Below are 24,068 nucleotides of genomic sequence, written 5' to 3'. Positions count from 1 at the left end.
CTCAGGGACGGGCAAGCCATTACAAGAGGAGTTGGCCAGCGGCATCAGCTACCTAACATCACACCAGCTGAAGGAGATGTGGTCAGACAGGGTCTGCAAATGGAACTTCGCTGAAGCTCCAACAAGCAGGTTGACCCGGGTTCAGAGACGCTGACAGGTAAGGTCTCTTTATTAAGCTTCGTTAAACTCTGAAATGGAGCAGTCTGTTGGCCCATGTTTGGGTTTACTGGCAGCACGGGCTGTCTAGTATCTTTTCACTGTCTCTGGGAAATATCAGGTTGATGCAGAGACATTGGCAGGGTGCCTTGCATAGTAACCTCTGTAAGTTCCAAGTAGGAACAGCTTGGTTACCCTGGTTCAGGGTAGATCATCATGGAACTAGCTGGCCATGTGGGTCATATTGACCAGGGAAGCACTGCCTCAACATCTGTGATTGAGGTTATCAGGCTGCTCAGTAGAATGAAGTAGTTGAAGTCTCCCTCAACACATGTTTACATTTCTGCTCAGTTAGTGGAGTTGCCAGTTCATTGGAAACATCATTGCCATCCTCTCTGGGATAGGCAGCCACCAGCAGGAAGCTGGTCTGGCATATAATATTTTTATCTGACCTGTAGGTTCATGTTGTGAATCAAAAATGTATTTATAATAATCCGTAGGTTCTCAATACCAGTATTCCTGATTGAGTGGCGGGTCGAAGAGATTGTGTTGCGCACTCTGGCGACTCAGACAAGTGGTTTCAGTCAGAGGATTGCGAAGCAATTCCTGATTCAGGCTTGCATTATGCTAAATTCCACTCTGAGGAAGAACGCTGAGAATTCATGGTGACTTATAGTCAAGAGTTGACAGGGAACTCGTACTCCCACATCAAGGGGAAACTGTGTTTTCAGCTCTAGTCATAAGATTCTGATTATATGTTATCAGCGAAATGTATGAATAACTAGATAATGCATCTTCCGCGTCAAGAGAAGCCAAACATTTTCCGTCCGTATGGTCAATAGAGGAACGGTGGTTCCATGTGGAATCAGTGACATCTCATGGAGGATGAGTGGTCTGCCCAAGAACAAGAGGGGTATATTTCTGATACTTCTCAAGATTAACGAAAAATGGAGCATGCCGAATCAGGTTAGGATTTGGCTAATCTGATCATGTGTTTAGTTACCCAGTTTAAGATGGATGATTGGCTTTCAGCAATTTAACTGATTCAGAGAATCGATCTTGGAGATGCATACTTTGCCATATCTATACACGAGGCACAGATTATCTGGTGTTTTGATAACAAAGCCAGTGGTGGAAGCTAATGCTGCCCTACTCAGATCAAAGGGCATTGTGTCATCGAGGTTTAGATAATATGCAAAATTTGCAGCTGATAAAACTTAGGGGTTATCAGTAGATACCTCTTGCGATATTAAGGATGAGGCAACATGAAATTTAATAATGCCAACTTTGCCTATTCATTCAGGCCATGGTAAGGTGGCTGAAGCAACTCTTATTTACTCGGTCACGAGTGATGGCTGGGGCAGCCTGTCTTCTCGGGCAGCTAGCTCTGCACGATTGTATGAGAAGTTTGTGAACAGAATATGTGAATTACTTTTAAACAGAAGTAACAGAGGTTTTTGTGACTTTCAGTTTGGGTTTAGAGAAGCGTTTATGTGATAGCACAATTGAGATTGCTTGGTACACAAAAAAGCTGGAGAAACTCAGCGGGTGCAGCAGCATCTATGGAGCGAAGGAAATAGGCAACGTTTCGGGCCGAAACCCTCTTCAGACTGATCGGGGGTGGGGGGGGGGGGCGGGGACAAGAAAGGAAAAAGGAGGAGGAGCCCGAAGGCTGGGGGATGGGAGGAGACAGCAGGGGGACTGAGGAAGGGGAGGAGACAGCAAGGACTAACAAAATTGGGAGAATTCGATGTTCATGCCCCCAGGATGCAGACTCCCCAAGCGGAATATGAGGTGCTGTTCCTCCAATTTCTGGTGTTGCTCAATTGAGATTGCTTGTGCTGCTTTGTCATTCTCTATAGTACCATAGGTGGGGACAATAAATGATTTGGGGATTTGCCTGTACTGCAGACTTTCCCCGTAGGGCAGTCATGCATACCCTGCAGGCATGATCGACAGAAATCTCACTGCAGCTTCTTGTAAGGAGAACAAAAGAAACTGCAGATGCGGTCAATGAAAAAAACAAGAATGCTCGATGAACTCAGCCAATCAAACAGCATCTGTGGAAAGATAAGCTCATTGATTTAATTAATACCATTCTCCTGTAGATGGAAGAGGCTGTCACACAAGCCAACCTCCCTTTCATTGACTCCATTCACAGTTCACTCTGCCTCGGCAAGGCCACCAGCATAATCAAGGAAGAGTCTCAGCCCCGTCACTCCCCCCTCCCACAAGCCAAGAGGTACAGAAATGCAAAAACGCTCATCTCCAGATTCAGAGACAGGCAATTGTCATCAGGCAATTGAACGTTCCTATCAACAGGAGAACGGTCCGGAGCTACAATTAACCTTATTGGAGACCTTTGGACTATCTTTAATAAGACTTCACCTTGCACTATACATTATTCCCTTTATCCTGTATCTGTACACTGTGGCAGCTGGAATGTAATCATGTATAGTCTTTTCATTGATTGGATAGCATGCAACAAAAAGCTTTCCACTGTACCTTGGTGCGCTTGGCAATAAACTAAACTTGCGGTATGCACCTTTAAAAGCTGCCCGAAGGGTTCAGATAGCCATGAAAATGTACATTATGTCAGTAGAGAATGCAATGCCCAAACCGACAATGTCATTTTCGGTGGCACAGGGAAACCCAACTGCGTGGCTTTGCATCTGAAAATTCATATTTCATGGGGCTTTCACACGCCATGATTGGGTGATCCTTAACACTGTTTCAACACCAAAATCAGTGTAGAGTTGTTCTTGGCACATTGCTTACTGTAGTTACTTTACACAGAACATGGAAAGGTACAGCATAGGAACAGGCCTTCGGCCCACAAATATTTTCTAATTTGCTGGTTGCTTAGCCATCTGTATACAAGCTTAATGGTATTTTAAACTTAGTTTCGGTACATGTTTTTACCCATCATTTCAGTCATCTCCATTTAAAGGCTGCAATATTTGAACTGTATATTCTTTCACTGTTTAAATTCTTCTCATGTCCTTGCATCCATAAAAAGGCAGATATGCAGGGTAAGTTTTTAATTACATAGGGGGCAGTGGCTGCCTACAAAGAGCCACCAGGGGTGGTGACGGAGGCAGATGTGATAGTGGCATTTAGGATGCTTTTAGATGTACAAATGGATATACTGGAAATGTAAAGATTTGGATCACGTGCAGGCAGATGAGATTAGTTTATCTTGGCATCATGTTTGGCATTGACATTGTGGGCCAAATTATTACTGTTCATTGTTACTGCCGAGTTCATTACTCTTCTATGTTCAAATGTCTTAAAAACGTGAAGGCTGCTTTTAAAACAAACTATCACACCTCAACCTCAAACTTGTCAGACCTCAACTTCGCTCATGACATGGTCCTGCTGTCAGACCAGATTAGGGAGGCACAGGAGCCGCTCGGCAGGGCCGAGACAGAGTGCGAGAAAGTGGGCCTCCACCTCAATGCCAAGAAGACGGAGTACATAGCATTCAACATTGATGACCATGAGCCTCTCAAGACCAGTGGAGGTGCATCTCTCAAGAAAGTGGAGGACTTCAAGTACCTGGGAGCGAGGATGCAGAGCTCGGAGAATGACATCAAGGTCCGGAAAGAGCTCGCATGGAAAGCACTCAATAACATGGGGAAAATCTGGACGTCTCGGATGTCTAAGGGTCTCAAACAGAGATTCTTCCATGCAACTGTAGAGACCATGTTATTGTACGGGTGTGAGGCATGGACTCTCACTCGAGCACTGTCCAAGGTCTCTCGATGGTACCTACACCCGAATGCTCAGAAAAGCTCAAAATGTCAGTTGGAGGGACAACATCGTCAACGCCCAGCTCTACGGGGAGATTCCACCTCTGACCGAGAAGATTGGGTCGAGAAGGATGAGGCTCGCTGGTCACTGCCACAGCCACCCAGAAATGCCCGCAAACAAGGTTGTGACGTGGGAACCCACCCATGGATGACATGACCCGGGATGGCCAATCAAGACGATGCTGAAGACATTGATGGAAGACGCATGTGTAGAGACAAAAGAGGAGCTTGCCAGCTGTACAGAGGACAGAGATGTGTGGTGCGTCCGTCACAGTGCCCGTCGGATACCAGCACCACTGCGTCGCTAATATTTTCAACGATAATAATAATAATATGGCTTTTGTAATGATCTTTATTTCAGAGAAATGCTGACCTACTTTTGGAACTTCTGAAAGAAATTTGAAGAGTTTGGTTAATAAATGTTCAAGCTGTGAACATGTATGGCTTCATTTTATGAAACTTCTCTTCAAAAGTTTAACATTTATTTTGCCTCTCTAGTAGATTGTTTAGTTTAGAGATACAGCACTGAAAAATGCCCTTTGGCCCACCAAGTCCGCGTCTCTACCAGTGGTCACCCTGTACACTAGCATTATCCTGCACACTGGGGACAATTTATAATCGTTACCGAAGCCAATTAACCTACAAACCTGCACATATTTGGAGTGTGGGAGAAAACCAGAACTCCCAGAGAAAACCCATGTGGTCACAGGGAGAATGGTACAAACGCCAGACAGACAATACCTGTAGGTACACAAAATTGCTGGGGAAACTCAGCGGGTGCAGCAGCATCTATGGAGCAAAGGAAATAGGCGACGTTTCGGGCCGAAACCCTTCTTCAGACTGATGGGGGGTGGGGGGGGGGGGAAAGAAAGAAGGAAAAGGGGAGGAGGAGGAGGAGGAGCCCGAGGGCGGGCGGATGGGAGGGTGGGAGGAGACAGCTAGAGGGTTAAGGAAGGGGAGGAGACAGCAAGGGATAGCAAAATTGGGAGAATTCAATGTTAATGCCATACGGACGCAAGGTCCCCAGACGGAATATGAGGTGCTGTTCCTCCAATTTTCGCTGTTGCTCACTCTGGCAATGGAGGAGACCCAGGACAGAGAGGTCGGATTGGGAATGGGAGGGGGAGTTGAAGTGCTGAGCCACCGGGAGGTCAGGTAGGTTATTGCGGACTGAGCGGAGGTGTTCGGCGAAACGATCGCCCAACCTACGCTTGGTCTCCCCGATGTAAATCAGCTGACATCTAGAGCAGCGGATGCAGTAGATGAGGTTGGAGGAGATACAGGTGAACCTTTGTCGCACCTGGAACAACTGCTTGGGTCCTTAAATGGAGTCGAGGGGGGAGGTGAAGGGACAGGTGTTGCATTTTTTGCGGTTGCAACAGAAAGTGCCCGGGGAGGGGGTGGTGCGGGAGGGAAGGGAAGAATTGGTCGAGGGAGTTGCGGAGGGAGCGGTCTTTGCGGAAGGCAGACATGGGGGGAGATGGGAAGATGTGGCGAGTGCTGGGGTCACGTTGGAGGTGGCGGAAATGGCGGAAATGTGTTGTATTTGCCGGCTGGTGGGGTGAAAGGTGAGGACCAGAGGGACTCTGCCCTTGTTGCGAGTGCGGGGATGGGGAGAGAGAGCAGTGTTACGGGGTATGGATGAGACCCTGGTGTGAGCCTCATCTATGGTGGCGGAGGGGAATCCCCGTTCCCTGAAGAACGAGGACATTTCCGATGCCCTGGTATGGAATGTCTCATCCTGGGAACAGATGCGGCGTAGGCGGAGGAATTGGGAGTAGGGGATGGAGTCTTTACAGGGGGCAGGGTGGGAAGACGTGTAGTCCAGATAGCCATGTGAGTCAGTGGGTTTGTAATGTATGTCGGTCAGGAGTCTGTCCCCTGCGATGGAGATGGTGAGGTCAAGGAATGGTAGGGAAGTGTCGGAAATCGTCCAGGTGTATTGGAGTGCCGGATGGAAGTTGGTGGTGAAGTGGATGAAGTCAGTCAGTTGTGTGTAGGTGCAGGAGGTGGCCCCAAAGCAGTCGTCAATGTAACGGAGGTAGAGGTCGGGGATGGGGCCCTGGTACGTCTCGAACAAGGATTGTTCCCTTTTGAACAGACAATACCTGTAGTCAGGATCGAACCTGGGTCAAGTCCAATCAACTTTATTTGTCACATACACATGCAAGATGTGCAGTGAAATGAAAGTGGCAATGCCTGCAGATTGTGCAAAAACAACAGAATAGAACAGAACCAGTATTTACATTTTAGATAAATGTAAATGCTGGCGCTGCAAGACAGCAACTCTACTGCTGCGCCACTGTGCCGCCCGGTGTGGCAAGAATTCTGAGCTCTTAGTGGTCTTTCCACTCACCGACACTCGGTTCTTCCGCTGTTACTTTTATTTACAATTTCAACTTATCCATTCTTAATGAGTCCACTTTTTAAATTCATCAACATCCGCTCTGAGCACCAGTTGCCTTGTATAATGGAATCGATGCATCTGCATTTCTTTCAATACTTTTAACTACCACATTGAGAACCCTTCCGTTCAATATTCAAAGAAACACTTTCTCTATGACTGTTTAATGAGTGGCATGGAAGGCAAGAGATAACATCAGCAATTTTGTTTCTATATGAAAGGAGCTTTTAATTCGTAGGATGAAAAGCAAAGAATGAAAAAAAAAACCTATTTCCCCAATAACAGAGCAGAAAGGATTCCTAACCTATTTAAATTATGGGGGCTTTCATTAGTTTGTAAAATTAATAATTTAGCAGAAGAAAGCTCAAAGTAGTCATCTGACCTCATCCCATGGGGCAACCCTTCTATGATTTAGCAAATGTTAATTCAGTTCATTGAGATAACAGGCAAATTCTGTGTTCTTTAATCTTTTGATCATTCATGTGCCACTTGATGTTCTGACCCCGTCAGAAATAATTAACATTTAGCCATTTGTAAATATTTATATGATTCGCCAGTATGTTAAGGAATCATCAAAATAAGTAATGGTGTAATCAATCAATGGTGTAACCAAATGGGATGTTCATGCCATGACTGCGTGGCGTTGCGAGAGGGGCAGAAAGTGGGCAAATGGCAGAACAATTTAAAATTTTCTCCCAGATTATTTTTTCCAGTTTGTGTTCCCAAACATGGTATTCAAATCTTTAAATATTAAACGAGTCATTTTTTGGAAGGGGTGGGAGGGGGGAGCACAAAAGGAAGATGATATGAAAAGTTCAGCTTTTCGTTTAACAGTAGTTGGATTTAAGATACGTCAAGTCTTGAATATATTGCTCATTGTAACCATTTTTTACAGTTTACATGCAATTTTTGGTAATTAAGTTATGACAAAAGGAACTTAAAAGACGTAAAAACACAACTTGTTGGTGGAATTCAGCAGGTCAGGCAGCATCTGTGGAGGCAAAGGTTGCAGGTTCTCCACCCAAAACATTGGCCATCTCTCTGGCTCCACAGATGCTGCCTGACCTGCCGAGTTCCTCTTGCAGTTTGTTCTTTGCTCCAGATTACCGCAGCTTTGGATTCCATTTATACATAAGATAAAAGGGCCAGTTAAAGGCATTCAATTCTGTGGTCATCACTAGGTACACCTCTGAACTAAACACATAATAAACCAGCATCTGCAGTTCCTTGTTTCTAAAAGTGAGCAAAGCTTATTCAAGTAAAGTTTGATTCAAGCATCATTTTGATCAGCATTAATCAGTTTTCCAAGCAAATGAAATGTTAAGGTGTTTATTTTGAAGTCTTGGATGAGAAAAACTGTACTGTAGAATCAAATATACTCTGATTAACTATAGACTACCCAGACTGGAGCAAGTGCTTTTAAAAACCTCAAATCTAACTGCAAAACCAAACCTTACTTGTGCATGCTCCCTGGAAAAACATCACACGATGCTATTGAATATCAAAAATACATTATTTATCAGCTTGATATTGAATTTAACAGGATGTGGCAGATACAATACCAAGCAAATGGACAGCCAAAATTTTTTTTTACATATATTTGGCTGAGATGAGATACAGGAGAAGAAGCTCTTTCCCCGACTATTTATTAAACCTTTTCAATCTTAGGCCCGGAGGAGGGTGGGGGTGTGGGAAGAGGGAACAATAGCTTTCTTCCCTAAAATAATTCCCCTTGCTGCACATTTAAATGATACAGGTGTGAATAATTGTTGACTGATGAAAAGAATGAAAATCTTGCATGATTTCATCAATGCCCCACCTCGGACATTCCTTCACCCTGCTCCTGTTTTTTTTTTTTAAAGTTTATAATTGTCAGAGAGGTACAGTGGAAAAGCTTGTTTGTGTGCTGCCCAGTCAGAGAAAAGACTATACATAAATACAATCAAGCCATCCACAGTGCACAGATAAAGGATAAAGGGTACAACATTCAATGCAATATATAACATCTGGTAGAATGTTGGATCTGGTAGAAGCTACAGAAGCTTGAAAGTACATACCAACAGATTCAGGAACAGCTTCTTTCCCTTGGGTACCAGGCTTCCACAGTGTCCTTTCCCAGCCTCTGGCTTCACAATTTGCACTTTGGTTCTTATCTCACTTTTCTGCCTTTTCATCTCTGGCCTCCAACCATCTGCCTATCAAAACCCACCGTCACCTGCATCCACCTATCACTCAGCATGCTGTGTCCTGCCCTCACCTTTTTCAGCTTTCTCTCCCCCCTCCCACAATCAGTCCCGACCCAATCCGTCACCAATCTATGCTTTCCAGAGATGCTGCCTGACCCAATGAGTTATTCCAGCACTTAGTCTTTGTGAAGCAGCATCTGCAGTTCATTGTTTCTCCTTCCATAATCTAGGGTACGATCCAATTCACCTCTTCCTCATTGTGGACATTGAACTTTGTCTATGGAACTGATACGCTACAATGCCGAGAACTATATTCTACACTCTGAATCTTTCCTTTTGCTCTATCTGTTGAACTTGAGTTTGACGACTGTATTTATGATTGTATGGTTTTATTCCATCGGTTGCATAGCATGCGAAGCAGCTTGTCACTGTACATATGACAATAATAAACTGAGGCCTAATATATAGATGTCCACAGACTTCGAGGGTCCACACATGGTTTTAACAAATACACACCTAGAATCATTAAGTGATATAGTGTGGAAACAGGCCTTTTGACTCAACTTGCCCACACCGGGCACCATGTCCCAGCTACACTGATCCCACCTGCCTGCGTTTGGTCCATATCCCTCCAAACCCGTCCTATCCGTGTACCTGTCTATTGCACCATGTTCCTGCGCATGTCACACTTTTACACAAGTTAATAGGAATTAATTGAGCAGCCACATTAATTAACAGAACATGCGCAAGGTCCCCAGCTCATAGTTGAAAAAAGTGCTGCATAAATGAAAGAGGATTCTGCTATTATTGTGACTTCACAATTGGTCAGTTATCCTTTTATATTCTTGGTTGCTACTCATTAACCAATCCACAAATGAAATAAATGACTTTATCAAGTACCACTATTTGTTGAGTTGCTAAAGATACCCTTGTAGGCCCAGCATTGCTAATCCCTTTAATGGCCATTTTGGGGATTCACTCACTGTATCCGCTTTCACAAGTTTGAACTGGAGCCTAAAAACAATGGCATCCCTTTGGGAAAAGGCTTTCACACAAACATGTGTTCACATTTTCTGATGAGGGCGACACCTTGGAGAAGTTGGGGTTATTCTTGGAACAGCAAAGTTTGAGTAGGAGGCAGTCAAAGACTTGTACCGTGCAGAAACAAGCTCTTTGGATGACAGTGTCCATATTGGCCATCAAGTACGCATAACCCATTCCTTCAACCAACACTCCTCCACCTAGCGGAGCTGGTCCTTGCCATTAACTTCTCCATCGACTCCTTCCACTTCCTCCAAATCCAAGGCGTATCCATGGCCACTCGTATGGGCCCCAGCTATGCCTGCCTTCTGTTGGGAATGTCGAACAATTCCTGTTCCAATCCCCGGTGCCATGCCGTTCCAATTCCTGGCCCTATCCTCGAACCCTTTCTCCACTACATTGACGACTGCATCGAGGCTACCTCCTATACCCACGCAGAAATCACGCACTTCATTAACTTCACTACCAATTTCCATCCTGCACTCAAATTCACTTGGACCATCCCTGACACCACCCTTCCATTTCTTGACCTCACCGTGTCCATCATAGGAGATAGAATATCGACTGACATCTATTATAAACTTAACAACTCTCACAGTGATCTAGACTACACATATTCCCACTCTGTCTTCTGCAAAGCCTCTATCCCCGACTCCCAATGCTGAACACTTCCACTCAATCTACCTAAACATACATTATCTCCTGGTTACTAAACATTTTAACTCTCCCCTCCCATTCTCTTTCCCTTGCTTTCCCTCTCTCCGTCCCTTCCCCATCCTAGTTCTCGTTCAACTGTACAACTAATTAAATATTACTGATTGCATGCCACATTGTCACCTTCCCCTCAGCTAACAATGAACCATTCAACATTTCCTTATCATTATCTGCTTTGATCTGTCATTTTCACACCTTACCCTTCTCTAGCTCTGGTCTCCCTTTCCCCTGACTTAGTCAAGTTCAAGTTCAAGTTCAAGTTAGTTTATTATCATGTGTCCCTGTATAGGACAATGAAATTCTTGCTTTGCTTAAGCACACAGAAAATAGTAGGCATTTACTACAAAACAGATAAATGTGTCCATATACCATGATATAAATATATACACACATGAATAAATAAACTGATAGTGCAAATAACAGAAAGTGGTTGGTAATAATCAGAGTTTTGTCCGAGCCAGGTTTAATAGCCTGATGGCTGAGGGGAAGTAACTATTCCTGAACCTGGTTGTTGCAGTCTTCAGGCTCCTGTACCTTCTACCTGAAGGTAGCAGGGAGATGAGTGTGTGGCCAGGATGGTGTGGGTCTTTCATGATACTGCCAGCCTTTTTGAGGCAGCGACTGCGATAGATCCCCTCGATGGAAGGAAGGTCAGTGCCGATGATGGACTGGGCAGTGTTTACTACTTTTTGTAGTCTTTTCCTTTCCAGGGCGCTCAAATTGCCGAACCAAGCCACGATGCAACCGGTCAGCATGCTCTCGACTGTGCACCTGTAGAAGTTAGAGAGAGTCTTCCTTGACAATCCGACTCTCCGTAATCTTCTCAGGAAGTAGAGGCGCTTATGTGCTTTTTTGATGATTGCATTAGTGTTCTCGGACCAGGAAAGATCTTCAGAGATGTGCACGCCCAGGAATTTGAAGCTCTTGACCCTTTCAACCATCGACCCGTTGATATAAATGGGGCTGTGGGTCCCCCTCCTACTCCTTCCAAAGTCCACAATCAGTTCCTTGGTTTTGCTGGTGTTGAGGGCCAGGTTATTGCGCTGGCACCATATGGACAGTTGCTCGATCTCTCTTCTGTACTCTGACTCATCCCCATCAGTGATACGCCCCACAATAGTGGTGTCGTCAGCGAACTTGATGATGGAGTTCGCACTGTGGTTCGCTACGCAGTCATGGGTATAGAGTGAGTACAGCAGGGGGCTGAGCACGCAGCCTTGAGGTGCTCCCGTGCTGATTGTTATTGAGGCTGACACATTTCCACCAATACGAACAGACTGTGGTCTGTGGACGAGGAAGTCGAGGATCCAGTTGCAGAGGGATGCGCAGAGACCCAGTTCTGCGAGTTTGGTAACCAGTTTGGAGGGGATGATTGTGTTAAATGCCGAGCTGTAATCAATGAATAACAGCCTGACATATGAGTTTTTGTTGTCCAAGTGGTCCAGTGCGGAGTGGAGGGCCAGCGAGATCGCATCCACCGTTGATCTGTTGTGGCGGTACGCGAACTGCAGTGGGTCCAGGTTTTTGTCGATGTAGGAGTTGATTTGCTCCATGATCAACCTCTCAAAGCACTTCATCACCACCGGCGTTAGTGCCACTGGTCGATAGTCATTGAGGCATGTCACCTTACTCTTCTTGGGCACCGGTATAATTGATGCCCTTTTAAAGCAGGTGGGGACCTCAGACCTCAGAAGTGAGAGATTGAAAATGTCCGTAAAAACTCCCGCCAGTTGGTCCGCACAGGTTTTTAGAACACGGCCGGGTATACCATCAGGACCAGGTGCTTTTCGGGGGTTCACCCCTCTGAAGGATTTCCTGACATCGGCCTCTGTGACTGAGACTGAAATGCCATCGCAGCGAATGGGGGATCGGGAAGGCACATCAGTATTCTCCCTGTCAAAGCGTGCGTAAAATGCATTGAGCTCGTCAGGGAGTGATGTTACACCGGCATTCGAGCTGCCTCCTGGTTTTGCCTTGTAGGAGGTGATTGCATTCAGACCCTGCCACAGCTGCCGAACATCTGTCTCGTCCTCCAGTTTGGAGCAGAAGTCCCTTTTGGCCTTTCTGATGGCCTTACCAAGGTCGTATCTGGTCTTCATGTAGGCCACTGTATCATCGGAGGTGAATGCCCTGTGTCTTGACCTAAAGTGTCTTGACCTAAAACGTCACCCATTCCTTCTCTCCAGAGATGCTGCCTTTCCCGCTAAGTTACTCCAACATTGTGTCTATCTTCGGTGTAAACCAGCATCCATTTAAAAGAGCAGAAACAATGAATAATGCAGAAAGTTAATGCATTATAAATGGATTTTGTTCGGCTATCTGCTCATTTTTAGTACATAAACATTGATTAGAAGTACTTCCTTCAGTCCGTGGAATAAGGTTCTATTTTCAGCCTGAAGAACACACAATAAGCTACTGGTCCACTTCACCGAAGACCAGACACACAGTTGCAAGTGCTGAACAGCACACGCCAAAAGCAGGTTCATGCCTAATAACTCATATTCCACAGCACTATTTCAGCAAATTTAACAAAATATTCCTTTGGTTCCATTTTTTAAGACATTCAGCTGTCGTTAATATTTCTAAGCTTAAAAAACGAAGTGCTTGAAAATGCAATGTCTTCATTCGCACCAGTGAAAACAGTGCTGCCCAATAGGTCCATGAGAGGTATTCTCCTCACCTATAAACGAGGAGCACTGATTGATGATAATCATGCTTGATGGATTCTGTGTCATCAGCACAAGATGACCTGCAACCAATTAATAAAAACACACCCAACACAAGAATACTTTCATTACAGCAACAGTTCACAATAACAATTAACAGTGGAACGGATTTAGGATAGCTGAACTAGTGAAACACTTCAACAGGAATCAATTCTTCAACAAACTAACATTTTGACACCAGAGGCGGTACCCAAAAAAAAATCTGAATAATCATAGGGGCGCCAAAGACTTGGTACCTGTAACATTCCGAGACATGTAACTCCTTGAAATATGCCAAGATTATCACTGGCAGACTCATTGGCAGCCAAGGCAAGAATGGCTCTTAACAGCCTTCTTTCTATTACCCCAAACAATGCCTGTTCTTCTATTTCAGACTCGCAGGAATTGTGCGCTTGATGGTTGCTGTGGCAAAGTTAAATGTGCACCGCTCACCAATTGACATCACTGCTGCCTATCCAAGAGTCAGAGTCATACAGCATGGAAACTGGTCTTTCTGCCCAACTCACCCACACCTACCAACTTGCCCAAGATTGTAGTTTTGCCCATGTTGGGTCCATATCCCTCTAAAACTTTCCTATCCATGTACCCATCCAAGTGTCTTTGAGATGCTATTGTACCTGCCGCAACTATTTCCTCAGGCAGCTCTTTCATATAGCCACTCTAAAGGGGCTGTCCCACTTGGGTGACCTAATTGGCGAGTTTAGAAGAGTTTGAAAAAATAACATGTTGAAGACCTCCTTCGACTATGTAGAAGACCTCCTTCGACTATGTTGAAGACCAGCTTCGACTAGCTATGACTAACTACGACTAACTTCGGGAAAATTAGTGGAGAGTGAAGATGACCTCCTTCGATCTCCTTCGACCTCCCTGGACTATGATGAAGACTATCTATGACTACCTTCGACTACCTACGACTAACATGCCGACCTACTACGACTAAACCTACGAGTAAAAAAAAAGGACCGATTTTTTCCGTGGCGACCTTTTTTTTAAAACTCACGGGCATTTGTTTAACATATTGAAAAAATGCCGCAACCTAGCTGAGGTCTCGAGTACGCAGAGACCACTCTCGAGCATGAAGGAGAGTTACGAAGACTTCCTTCGACCTCGTGTCGACCATGCTGTGAGTATGAGTCGAGGGCAAACCCGCCAGAACTCGCGGATTAGGTTGCCCAAAGTGGGACAGGCCCTTTAAAATCTCTGCCCCCCCACCTCCTCCATGTCGCTTTTAATTTTTTTTTATCTCGTGCCATAAACCTATGCCCTCCAGCTGTAGATTCCCATACCTTGAGAAAAACACACTGCATTTACCCCCATCTATTCCTCTCAAGATTCTTTGTTCCAAGGAATGAAATCCTAGCCTCCCTAACATTTCCCCAGGGCTCGGGCCCTTGAATCATGGCAAAATCCTCAAAACTTCTCTGCGCTCTTTCCGGCTTGAGGAAACCTTTCCTATAACAAGAGATTCAACATCATGCTCTGCAGAGTGTTGTTGTATAATTATTCTGTGATCAATTTTACCCTTTAATCTAGTGTTCAGCACATTTGCTACATATTAGATAATAGAAGTTAACTGTCACACTGAGGCATGAGCTTGTTCTAGCAACAGAAGCTCTTAATGGTTTCACCTTTTCAATAAAATGTAACAGAATATCATCTGCCACTGAAATATCAACCGTGTTTTCATACTATCTTTCATTCTTGGAGAATTATGTCAAAACTTGCATTTGAGTAACATGGCAGTAAAATTGGCAGAAAATTTGTTCTATTAGCAAACTAATTTTGACCATTTAATCTGATAAGAAAGAGACAGTGGAAAGACAAAGGATGAACAGACTTCATCCTATTAACATGAGCACAGATATAAAATGGACATAATAGAATCCTAAAAGGGCTGAATGTTTTTTAAAGAATAAGTGAAAGCTAATAAATTATAATTTGTGCTATTCTCACCCGATAAGGCGGAGTTTTTTTGATATCAATACAAGTTTCACTCATTTATTCTCAATTTTGCTTGTGAACGTTTGCCCCTCATATGCCCCACCCCAATATCTTTCTTTACAAACATTACAAATTACACTAAGTCAATATTGTAGAAGCAGACTCCACACCAGAATGGTCGATGCCATGACATTTGTCCTGATCCCTCAACCCAGTACCTCATTATATAACACTATTTCCTGTCCAAGCTACTGGAGCTATAGTGCCAGGTGAAGCAGCCTTACCGTAAACTGCAAGTGAGTAGTGCAGAGGGAAAAGTTTGGGGAGTTGTGCTGCTGGCTAGAAATTGGGGAGGGAATGAAATGGAAAGTGAGGGAGGAGGACAATTCCACATTTATCTGGGGGAAATAGAGGGAGCACAGGAGAGGCAAGGGTACCAGAGAGTTAGTGTGCAGAGTAACAAAGGAATAAGGAAACACATTCTATTTATGTTTTATAATAAAATCTCAAGTAGCAATGCATACAGAGTTTGGACACAGAAGAAACTGAAAAAAAATAAAAAATAGAACGTACATGGTAAATGGTAGCGAATTGAGGAATGCAGTTGAACAGAGGGAAGCAACCACCTCAAAGTGAAAATACAAGCAAGCATAGAAGTTGGGACGTCTTGTTGCAGTCGTTTAAGACGTTGGCGAGGCCGCATTTAGAGTATTGTGTTCAATTCTAGGCACCATGTTATAGGAAAGATGTTGGAAAGGGTATAGAGTCAAGCTGGAAAGGGTACAGAGAAGATTTACGAGGATGTTACCAGGACTAGAGGGTCTGAGCTATAGGGAGATGTTGAGTAGGCTGGGACTCTATTCCCTGGAGCGCAGGAGGATGAGGGGTGATCATATAGAGGTGTATAAAATCATGAGAGGAATGGATTGGGTAGATGCAGAGTTGCCCAGAGTAGGTAAATCGAGGACCAGAGGACATAGGTTTAAGGTGAAGGGGAAAAGGTTTAATAGGAATCTGAGGGATAACCGTTTCCACACAAAGGGTGGTGGGTGAATGGAACAAGCTTCCAGAGGAGGTAGTTGAGGCTGGGACTATCCCAACATATCAGAAACAGTTAGACAGATTCATGGATAGGACAGGTTTGGTGGGATATGGAACAAACCGCAGGCAGGTGGGACTAACAAGGATGTAACAAGTAAAATGGACAAGGGAGAGCCAGTGGATGGGCTTTCAGAAAGCCTTTGATAAGGTCCCACACAGCAGATTAGTGGGCAAAATTAGATCACATGGTATTGGGGGTAGGGTATTGACATGGGTAGAAAATTGGTTGGCAGACAGGAAACAAAGAGTAGGAATTATCTGTTCCTTTTCAGAATGGCAGGCAATAAATAGTGGGATGCCGCAAGGCTCGGGACCGCAGCTATTTACAATATATATTAATGATTTAGATGAAGGAATTAAAAGTACCATTAGCAAATTTGAAGATGACACAAAGCTGGGTGGCAGTGTGAACTGTGAAGAGGATGCTATGAGGATGCAGAGTGACTTGGACAGGTTGGGTGTGTGGGCAGATGCAGTATAATGTGGATAAATGTGAGGTTATTCAATTGAAGCAAGAATGGGAAAGCAGATTATTATCTGAATCGTGTCAGGTTTGGAAAAGGTGAAGTACAACGAGACCTGGTAGTCCTTGTACATCAGTCACTGAAAGTAAGCATGCAGGTACAACAGGCAGTGAAGAAAGCTAATGGCACGTTGGCCTTCATAACGAGAGGAGTGGAGTGTACGAGCAAAGAGGTCCTTCTGCAGTTGTACAGACCACACCTGGAGTATTGTGTGCAGTTTTGGCCTCCTAATTTGAGGAAGGACATTCTTGCTATTGAGGGAGTGCAGCGTAGGTTCACAAGGTTAATTCACGGGATGGCGGGACTGTCATATGATGAAAGAATGGAGCGACTGGGCTTGTATTCACTCGAATTTAGAAGGATGAGAGGCAATCTTATAGAAACATATAAAATCATTAAGAGATTGGACACGCTAGAGGCAGGAAACATGTTCCCGATGTTGGGGAAGTCCAGAACCAGGGGCCACAGTTTAAGAATAAGGGGTAAGCCATTTAGAACAGAAAAGAGGAAAAACCTTTTCACAAAGAGTTGTAAATTTGTGAATTCTATCTACACAGCATTACAGGCACAGTCGCACCAGGCCCTATTCAACTACAGCAACATTTCAAATCCTCCCACAAGGACAAATATTAGTTTTCCAGATAGCTTGCTTCACCTGTACGTTTGCTTTTCATGCTTGGGCATTAGGTTGCCTTTATCCCTTTGAATATCAACATTGCTTTATTTTTAACCACTTAAATGCTTTTACGTGTGCACAGAAATGGATAGCCTCTCATTTATTCCACATTATATCCCATCTGCCCAGTTTTCATTCAAGATGAGAGAAGCAAAGTTGAAAGGAGATGTATAAGAAACAGAGAAACATAGAAAATAGGTGCAGGAGAAGGTCATTTGGCTCTTCGAGCCTGCACCACTAGTTATTTTTGTTTACACAGAAAGGAACGCTGGAAAACGCCATCAGGGTGATGATGGAGGCATATACAATAGTGGGATTAAAGAGGCCTTTAGGTAGACACATGGAAAAGCAGGGAATGGAGGGAAACAGATCATATGCAGGCAGAGACTAGTTTAACTTGGTATTATGTTTTGCATGGACATAGTAGGTTGAAGGGCCTGTTCCTGTGCTGTTTTGTTCTATGCTCACACACTCAGTTTGTCAACACACCCTTGAAGCCGCTTTATTTCCTCCCTCCTACTCACAAACCCACCTTGTTTTGTAAGATTAGCAAACTTGGAAATATGACGTTTGGTCCACTTAGCTTTTCACCAACTGTATTTACAATTTAGTTAAGACCCAAGCAGTGTTCCCAGAGACACCTCACTAACCAGAATGCCAACCGAAGGACCTGCTTATTCCCATTCTCTGTTTTCTATCCAATAACCAATTCTCAGTCGACGCCAATATTCCCCCACACACGGGTTCTCTCATCACGTTGATCAAGCACGAGTGAAAGCTCAGTGAAAGCCTTTGGACAAGAAATGTACCACATGCATTGGTCCCCCCGCCCTGTATTACAAGTCACGTCTTCAATGAATTCACCCAGGTACATAAAACATGGTTTTCCCAAATAAAAATCAATGTTGACTCTGCTCAGCATTATCATCCTTTGAGGAGTTCTGTTCCGAGATCTATCAATAACAAAGGTGACGGTGCTTGCAGCACCAAGTTCTGATTCAGCACAATGCTTCGCAATATATAGAGTGAATGGGTGAGAGATTTATTATCAAATATAATAAAATTTGTATAACCTGAATTTATTATTCAGCAAACTCTATGGGCCATTAGTTTGCAAAGCACACAGACAGAAGCTCGAAGTTGTCCAATCCATTGCCTTTGTAAATGGGATGCATAGCAGCAACCAGACACAAACCTCATGTCTGTATTACAATACTTATTTGCTCTGCCAACATCATGAAACAACATTCGCGTCAGGTTTGTTCATGCACAACATGTGGTATGGCAGCAGGCTGTAGAAAGAATTATTGTGGAAACTAATGGCATTGCATTACATCGTCCTGCTAAAACAGGTCACTGAGTTACCATGAAGATGTCTTAAAATGACTGAAACTTCAGATTAATGTCTGTTGCACATGATGCTCACACAACCACGAGCTAATTTCCATAATCCTCACCAATTCTGCAAAAAAGTTATAAGTACACATGCAAAAAAATAGACAATTACAACAATGGAAACAAATCTGGTCAGGTGAATTCGGACACCAGAAACTGCAGATGCTCGAATCTTACAACAGATGTGGGGCAACACAGTGGAGCAACGGTAGAGTTGCTGCCTTACAGTGGCAGAGACCTAGTTTTGATCCTGACTACGGGTGCTGTCTTTACGGAGTTTGTACGTTGTCCCTGTGAGTATTCTCTGGACGCTGCAGATTTCCTCTCACAACTCAAAAGGTTTGTAGGTTAATTGACTTTGATAGGTTGTAAACTTTTTCTTAATGTGTTGGATAGTGTTATTGAACGGGCGATCACTGGCCGGCACGGACTGAGGGGGCCGAAGGGTCTGTTTTTACATTGTATCGCTATAGTCTAAATCAGATAGTATCTGTGGAAAAATAATAATTGACGTTTCAGTTTAGAGACTCTTTGCCAGAGAAAGGGGAGACAAGAAAGTTAGTTTTAAGTTGCAGAAAAAATAGAAAGGCAGGAATTGGATAAGACAGAGAGAACCTCTGCAACAACACAAAGCAATGCTGGACTCACCCCAGGTTATGGAAGTCACCCAGTCACTGGTTTAGTGGGAGCAGTGAAACAAGAGTAAAACGGAATAAAAGCTATGAGATAAGGAAAGTTAGAGTGAGAATATAGACAAAGGAAAGCAAATAAATGTGAAATGCAAGGCTGGTGGACATGCCTAACAGGTCAATCTGTGCCAATGGAAAGAGAAAACCTAGGCCTATAAAACAGATGGATTACTTTCTGTAGTGTCAACCAGAACTGGGCACACGACTCCAGCTGTAACCTAAGACTTTTTACTTATGACACAGGAGGTCACCACTCAGCCCATCAGATCCACTGTTCTATTCACAAACAGGGGAGAATCATCTGCAAAGTTACTGGGCTATACTGGCCAGTGTCACAATCAACCTTACCATAGCCATGCTGTTTGTACATAGAGACCAGAGGCCTTTGCCCATAACAATGTCATTTGGAGCTTTCCATATTTGAGCAGGCAGACCAGAATGAAGAGGATTTACTGTCGAATCAGAGAAAAGATCATTATTTCCAATGGCGATTTCACTGCTTTCTTCCAGACCAGTACAGAGTTAATCCCTACAGGGGCTTGGGCACATGTCCACAAGAGATATCCCAGAAACCAAGCCATTAGTTAGGAGATTAAGCTGACAGTAGCGTAAGGCCTAATCTGTTTGTAAAAGTAAAATCCACAGCTACTGTCAACTCAATGCTCGATCTCTCCTCTCAATCAACATGGCAATAACCAGCAAGATGCTGGAACACCGACTTTATTCACCCACAGCCAGGAGACACTAAGTCAACAGGGACTATTTAAACTGCTGCAGTGACTGTGATCAATTACTAGCTCAAACCAGACAATGAGGCTTCAAGTTGCGTAGTCTTGTCATATGCACATGCATGGCGATGTGCAGGTACAATGGAAATCTTGCGTGCAACAGCATTAATAGAACAGATTCAGACAGCACAGCACACAATAGCAAATTATTTGTAAGTTAAATAAATTCTGCAAGACAGTAAAAAGATAAAGGCTGTGCAAAAAAAGTGAATTTATAGCAAAACACAAACACTTAGTGCAGGAGGTAGCCTGTGGCGTTCTATGCTGAGGTAGGATCAAGGTAGTGCAGGTTAGTTCAAAACCCTGAGGGTTGTACGAAGATAGCTGTCATTGAAAGTGAATACAAGGAACAGCCAATGCTGGTTTACAAACAAAAGACATTGCTGGAGAAACTCAGTGGGTCAGACACCTTCTGGAGGTAGACAAAAGTGCTGGAGAAACTCAGTGGGTGAGGCAGCATCTATGGAGCAAAGGAAATAGGCTATATAGAGAGGTGACGTTTTAGGTGGGGACCCTTCAGATTCAGGAGATAGAAGCAGGCAGTGAATGATAAGATCGGAGATTGTGGAGGGGACCCGAAACAATATCTGTCCGTTTTCTCCCAAGATGCTGCCTGGTTCGCTGAGTTACTGCAACACTTTGTGCCTGTTCTGGAAAGTTATTACACAACATTTGAGAAACATAGGTGTTCACATTGAGAAATGTAAGTCAGTGTGCAATGCACTACTTCATGGGTTATTCTTTTGTTTTACTTGCAGTCAGAATCTACAATGGCTAAGGGTACCCTTGTTGGTAAGCATGAATTCTAGTCTGTGGTTCATTACAAAATCCCAGCTCACTGTACAAATCCACAAATTAGAGTCAAGAAAGATATGAGTTTTGAATGATGTAATACAGGACACAGCTACTTAGCAAATAGAAATCAATCAGCTAAAACTGCAGGACAGTCTTTCCACTTTCAAATCCATCTATAATATTTTGTGGCACGAAGAGAGCGACTGATGCCAAAGTATTTTGAGGAGAGCGTTAAATCCAATGTCTAAAGCAAATTAATAATTCAGCAAAGCTGGTCAACAATGTGACATGGTCGACAAAGGTTTAGGCACTGCTGGAATTCATTATGGAGACTAATCCCAAGACATCCATTATTATCAGATGAATGCACTCCATTTATAGCATCTCAGGCTGTAATTTGAGATTAGTCCTATCCGAATCCCGAAACCAATAACTGATGTTGAATTGGAAACGTACCATTAGTGCAGCCATTGCTGTTCATCACCTCAAATTGCAATTTGCAGAGAAAGAGAGAGATGAGAGGAGAGAAAAAGAGAAAGAGAGCAGGAGCGAAAGAAGAGCGAAAGAGAGAGAGGAGTGAGAGAGAAAGAAGAGAGAGAGGAGAGAGAGAGAGAGAGAGAGAAAGAGAGAGAAAGAGAAGAGAAAAGGATAGAAAAAGGAGAGAGAGAAAGAGAGAGAGCGAGAGAGAGGGCGAGAGAGAGAGGGCGAGAGAGAGGGCGAGAGAGAGAGGGCGAGAGAGAGAGGGCGAGAGAGAGAGGGCGAGAGAGAGGGTGAGAGCGAGAGCGGACATTTACCAAATATGGCAAGACACCTCATAGCAAGAACTGAACTGCCAGTCTCTGATTACAAAATACAAGCAAAGATGTGGGCAATAAAGCTGAACACTTCCAAATATATCCTGCGCAATGCTTGTTTATTTGGAGGGCACTACTTAATATGCTGCTCATGAGAATGCACATGCAAATGTTTACTGCAACAGAAAAGCAGTAATAATGGAGTCTCATTCTCAAAGGCAGAAAAGTCCATCTTTCCATTTCAGATGCTGAATATTTACCTTGTATTACCCAAGGAATAAATCACAGCAGCTTCCAAAACATACCATGTTTGCAAAAAGATACGACAGCAACACCAGAGCAACTGAAATATTTTACATACTACCGAGAAAAGACTTCACATAACTCCAATGCCAATCAGCAGCAAGTGAAGATCCCATCTCCTGCAGTGGCCTCTAAATAAAAATAGTGTAAAAGGGTTCAACAGAAGATGAAAAAAATTACTACTTATTTCATATTAAGAAGCAAACACCTCACATGCTGTTCAAATTTACAATTCATATTCTGTCCCAATATCATACAGCAATGAAAAGTTCTGCGTTCTAATAAAGATAGAGGGCTTTGGTCTCTGGAATCGCAGTGGTAAAATGTGGACTGTTCCTTTCCACAAGAGCTTGTCTCCATCACCAAAAAGCTACTCACGAACAGAAATGAATATGTTAAAGTTTGTAAAGATGAGGTACTTTCGTTCCTCAAGTATCCAAATTCACCATGTAAGGCTGACACCATATACCTTTACCAGCCCTACACTCCATACCATTTTTGACATGAATGGTCATGCTTTCAGTTGCCCATTTCCCAGTCTCTGGAAATATGTCCCCATATTTTCTTGGATTCATTTTGCTACAACATTTGCTTCAAATTTGCTTCATTTGCTACTGTTGATCCTTTTACTTGAAATAACAATTCAAATTTTTTTTTAATCCCTCATGGATTTTCTCTCGTTGAACTATAATCCCAACCCAACGTCAGCAAAACAAAGGAGCTAGTCATACACCCCAAGATGCATGGTGGAGTAGATGCCCGAACCAGTATCAATGGTGCAGAAGTAGAAATTGTTGAGGGCTTTGTTGCTTGGCATTAATATCACCAATGATCTGCCATAGACCAACTACATTGATATAAAAGCCAAGAAGGCACACCAATATCTCTACTTCCCAAGGAGAATGAGGGAGCTCAGCATGTCTCCAGAGACTAACAAACTTCTACACATGCACCATAGTAAGCATTCTGTTGTGTTGCATCACAGCTTTGTTTGGGAACAGCTCTGTCCAAGAGTGCAAGGAATTGCAAAGAGTTGTAGCTGTAACCCCGCAGACTTGACTTCCCACCATTGACTCAATCTGTACTTCATGCTGCTTCAGAGAAGCAGATAAAATAATCAGACTTGTCCCACCCCAGTCATTCTCTTTCTCCCTGCTCAAATCTGTCAGAAGGTACAGAAGCTTGAAAACGCATACCACCAGACTGGGGAACAGCTTCTTCCCGGCTTCTGAACAATCCTTCCAGAGGTTTGGGCACTGCTCGATTCAGCTCTACCTCCGAGGCTATAAAACTAATGCACTACAATGCTGAGAACTATATTCTGCACTCCGTCTCTTCCCCTTTGCTATATCTATTGTACTCTATAGTTTGATTTGATGCTATTTACATACGGTATATCTGATGTTTGGATTGCACACAAAATAAAGCTTATCACTGTATCTCAGTACACCTAACAATAATAAGCCTTTTATTTTAATTTCCCATAATAAAAATAATTCCAGATTGGTCATAACATTCAGGTACTGGAATACTGGATGCAAGTTACAACACATAGGCAAGGAAACTATCTAAACACACAAATGTTGAAACTCAATTCCCCAATTGCCTAAGGACTCACACATTTGCAGAAATAGTAGAATCTAATTTATGAACCTTCCCAATTCTACGCAACAGGTGATTGCACTGCTACCAATTTTCAGTTTCAAATACTTTGATGTCAAGGAAGAGAACTTTATCCACTTTATTCTTCCTGCACGCCCACTCAGTTTGCGATAAAAAAAACAGCAAGTTGGTCATTTCCCCAGGCTGTCCACTAGGAGGTGTGCAAGAGCAAACCAGGGCTGCAAACTCCCCCCTCCCCGCTTGCAAAGCAGCACCTGGCCTGCACGTTTCATCTTGTCATCAGAGCACTGAGATGAGACACACACCGTGTGAAAGCACGTCCACGCTTCAATGGGACCAATGAGCCACACGCCACACTTTCTGATAACTTCAACTGATAAACAAACATTCACGCCACAGA

The 24,068-nt window shown here is 43.6% G+C and overlaps 1 protein-coding gene across 5 annotated transcripts in view; it reads right to left on the bottom strand.

The window, feature by feature from the left end:
* ppp2r2c (protein phosphatase 2 regulatory subunit Bgamma) overlaps nucleotides 1–24,068 on the bottom strand; it is a 278,754-nt gene that overhangs the window by 154,982 nt on the left and 99,704 nt on the right. The window lies entirely within an intron of this gene.

This window comes from Amblyraja radiata, chromosome 1, assembly GCF_010909765.2.
Source record: "Amblyraja radiata isolate CabotCenter1 chromosome 1, sAmbRad1.1.pri, whole genome shotgun sequence".
NCBI classification, from domain to species: Eukaryota; Metazoa; Chordata; class Chondrichthyes; order Rajiformes; family Rajidae; genus Amblyraja; species Amblyraja radiata.
The sequence above is the reverse complement of the archived record's forward strand: the minus strand, read 5'-3'. Positions and strand labels throughout refer to the sequence as shown.